General features: G+C 32.5%; 1 non-coding gene across 1 annotated transcript; it reads right to left on the bottom strand.

Annotated features, from left to right (window-relative positions):
* Positions 1–2,436: 2,436 nt before the first annotated feature.
* Positions 2,437–2,542, bottom strand: LOC128287191 (small nucleolar RNA R71). The gene has a single exon (XR_008277887.1). It is a non-coding gene; the product is annotated as a small nucleolar RNA R71 (small nucleolar RNA).
* Between the last annotated feature and the right edge of the window lie 1,871 nt (positions 2,543–4,413).

Below are 4,413 nucleotides of genomic sequence, written 5' to 3'. Positions count from 1 at the left end.
TTTCACATTCAATTGCTAATTTTAGGAACTTTTGCATTTAATTCAATTTAGCCCCTAAAATTTGGACTAAAATAACTTTCATTTTAACGCTAAAAATAGTTTGATTTCGCTAGAGTCCTTATGAGACCTACTGTTTCTCATTTCTACCAAAAATTTTAAAATTTGTGCATTTTATTCCCTATTGAAAAAACAATCAATTGACTGTACAATGTAGTCCTTCTTCAACTTAAAATCTATCAAATTAATACCTAAATAGTTATACCTAGCTTTATTTGATAATATGTTTTGATATAACAAATTAAAATATTTTTGAATAAAAGTTCAAATTGAACAAAATTACAAAATAATAAAATCAAGTTAAAATGGTTTCAATTGAGTTAAACATTTTCAATCAAGTAAAAACAATTTTAAAACAAATCAATATTGCTCTAGGCCAAAAAGTGTCGATACTTTTTGGCCTAGTATAAATAGTTTTCAAGATATCGACCCATTCCAAAATCGATATTAAATTGACATTCTGTTTTTAATCAATTACAAAAAGTATTGATACCTTTTCAAACGTTATACATACCTTTTACCATGTATTGATAAATTATCTTTGGTTTCGTTGTAAACTATCTTTACTAGTCTCTGAATTAGGCATCAAATGCTAATAGTATTGATACTCCTAGAAAAAGTATCGATACCTTTTGTTGTAGGTGAATTTAATGATCTGGTATTTTCATCCCCAATGGTTCTATTCATCTTTCCAACAACCACAACTGTTGGAAATGAATTAGAGGGTATAAATACCATCTTCCAAGGGTTCTACAACAACAAGAAAGAGCAATTTACGAAGGAACAACCGCAAGAACTGGAGAAAGCCACTACGATTAGTCTTCAGGGAATCGTTGAACTCATCATAGAGTTTCTTCTTCCTTTATCTTTAATTTGTTCTTAGTTTTAAAGATGTTTTCAAATTGTTTAATTGTTTTTCCATTAATAACGATGACTTAATTTGTTTTAGCAAGAATAATTGCAATGATTTGATTGAACTCATTTGATTCATGTTGTTGTTCTATGTCTCAATTGTTCATACTTCCAATTAAAATCATTCATGTTATTAATGCATTAAAATATGTTTGGATGCTTTAGAATTAATTGCTTAATCATAATCAGATGGTGATTATTAGACACAATAATTGGTAGGTGTATGCTAAATTTATATTCGACCTAGAATAAATTAAAGGTACATAATAATTTGAAAGAACACTATTACCTTGCATAACTTTAGATTTATGTGATTTAATTGTTACAAACCTAACCCGTCCCTGATTCTTCACGTAAATTCTAAGGAATCCTTAGTTAAATATGGACATAGAAATATAAATGTTTTTCTAAGTATAAGACTTCGAAATAACTTATATGAGATTCCAAGTTAATGAATGATCGAGTTGGCATGGGTTGTTTTCTGGAAAATTGTTAAACATGATAAAAAATGAATTAAGTCAAGTGTTGTAATTGTTCTAACTTATTCATGTTATTGTTGTTAAAACTTATGATTTGATGCTAAACCATCCCATTGCATCTTATTTCATTGCATTGCATTTAGGTTAATTCATTTGCATTAATTTAATTCTAACATCCATCACTTCAAAAAGATTGTGTTTCTTTAACCAATTTGTAACTATTAATTTTACAATTTGTGATTTAAACACAGTTCATGTGGAGACGATACACTTTTTACTTTCTTATTACTTGATAACGACTGTGTATACTTGCACATTTTATCGCAAACCAAGTTTTTGGCGTTGTTACCGGGGACTATTAATTTAATCATTATTTGTGAAATTATTTCTTGCAATTTGGTTTTTTTATTTTTATTTAATTATTTAATTTTAGTTTTTTAATTTCTTTCCAGATGTTTATGAGCATAGATTGAATCATCAATTTACTCCCTATAAACCCTAAAATTAATTAAAAATTTAGACAAAAGAGACGAGAAAGACTAGCCCAAAGACAAGTTATAGAAATAGACCTTGAAAATCAAAGTGGAGTTCAAGGGAATAGAGTTGTTAATGCTTGTAATCCAATCATTATTGCTAATGATAGGGATCAAGCTATAAGGCAATATGCTGTGCCATTTTTTAATGAGCTAAATTTAGGAATTAGGAGACCAGAGATCGAGGCACCACAATTTGAATTGAAACATGTAATGTTCAAGATGCTTCAAACAGAGGGCCAGTTTAGTGGAATGCCCACAAAAGATCCACACCTTCACCTTTGACTATTCATAAAGGTAAGCGATTCCTTCAGGATAGCCGGTGTAACTGAGGACACATTAAGATTGAAGTTGTTTCCATACTCGTTGCGAGATAAAGCACGAGCATGGCGTAATTCATTGCCACCAAGCTTAATTTCTACATAGCAAGTATTTCCCACCTAGTGAAAATGCTAAGTTGTAGAATGAGATTACCATTTTTTAGAAAATGAGTGACGAATCCTTATACAAGGCATGGGAAAGATTTAAAGAGCTACTATGTAAATGCCTTCACCATGGGATTCCACATTACATTTAGTTGGAGACATTTTATAATGGTCTCAATGCACACACTAGGATAGTGGTAAATGCTTTTGAAAATGGTGCTTTCCTTTCTAGGTCTTATAATGAGGCTTACAAAATCATCAAGAGAATAGCCAATAACAACTACCAGTGGCCAACAAATCGAGTAGCTTTAGGAAGACAAGTAGTAGGAGTGCATGAAGTAGATGCCCTTACTTCACTCTCAGCTCAGGTATCTTCTATCTCTTCAATGTTGAAATAGTTTACTACTAATGGTTTTAATGAAGTTGCAGCCCAACCACCAAGTCAATTCGACAATATGTCCTGCATATACTATGAGGATAGACATTCATCTGAAAATTGTCCAGGAAATCCCGAGTCTATTTATTATGTAGGAAACCAAATCCAGAATAGAAGTGGACAAGGACCACAATCCAATTTCTATAACCCTTCATGGTGAAACCATCTAAACTTATTTTGGAGTAACCAAAGAGATGGATCGAACAACAACTACATGCATCATAGATCAAATCAACCGCTTGGGTTCAATCAACAAGTTTAGAAACCACCATAAGTTGAACTGTCTAACAGTTTGGAGTATTTTTTGAAGGCATACATGGCTAAGAATGATGCATTAATCCAGAGTCAATCAACAGGACTAAAAAAATTAGAGAACTAAGTAGGTCTGTTAGCTACGGAGCTTTTTAATAGACCACTAGGAGCCTCACCAAGTGACACGGAAAATCTAAGGAATACGGGTAAGGAACACTGCAAAGCATTTGTTTTACGAAGGGAAGAACTTCGGAGCCCAAGGTAGTTGAGGTTGAAGATGAACCTGCCAAGGAAAAGGAAAATCAACCAATAGTTGAAATTCCTACACCAGAAAAGCCAGTTGATGAAAATTCTAAATAGGTAAAATCTAAACTAGTGAATTTTGATAAGCTAAACCCTTCGTTAGATGCAAATACAATGCCTCGGAAAAGTTTTTTGATCTAAGCTAAGGTTCCAACACACTCGTATCTACAAAGACTTATGCAACAGAAATAGGAGGTGCAGTTTAAGAAGTTTTTGGATGTTCTTAAGCAACTTCACATCAATATCTGATTGGTAGAAGCCTTAGAATAAATGCCCAATTATGTCAAGTTCATGAAGGACATTCTATCCAAGAAGAAGAGGCTTGACGAGCTCGAGACTGTAGCATAAATAAAGGAGTGCAGTGCGTTCTTATAGAACAAGCTACTTCTAAAAATGAAGGACCCCAGAAGTTTTACTCTACCTTATAACATTGGAAAATCTTACTGTGGTAAAGCTCTATGCGATCTAGGAGTGAGCACCTACTTCATGACAATGTCTATTTTTAAGATGTTGGGGATTGGTGATGTTTGACCAACAACTATGACACTTCAACTAGCTAGTCAATCTTTGGCACACCCAAAAGGAAAGATCGAGGATGTTCTGGTATGTGTAGATAAGTTTATTTTGGTAACATCTCGAAATAGGGCTTAGTCGGAACAGTGGTTTCGGAACAAAAAATTTGAGGTCAAAAAATTATTTTAATATTATTTTATGTGTTATAGCATGATTATATAAGTTCATGAAAATTTTGGTGAATTATTTTTGGCGTTTGAGTGCTTAATCGCGAAAAATGACTAAATCGCATAAAGGGAAAAAGTTTTATATTAATAGTCAAAGGTGTCAAATTGCTAGAGACCCATAATTAAGGGTGTTTAAAGTGCAAATAGACCCCTTTCACAAGCTTGGCTGGTCATAGAGACAAATAGGAGTTGAAAAGTCAAAGTGAGGTGACTTTTTTTGGTAATAAAAAAAAAGAGAGAAAGTTGTCATCCTTTCATCTTTTTTTTCTTCTTCCA

This window comes from Gossypium arboreum, chromosome 13 (genome assembly GCF_025698485.1).
Source record: "Gossypium arboreum isolate Shixiya-1 chromosome 13, ASM2569848v2, whole genome shotgun sequence".
In the NCBI taxonomy this organism is placed as follows: domain Eukaryota; kingdom Viridiplantae; phylum Streptophyta; class Magnoliopsida; order Malvales; family Malvaceae; genus Gossypium; species Gossypium arboreum.
Note: the sequence above shows the minus strand (reverse complement) of the source record. Positions and strands in the feature narration are given on the sequence as shown.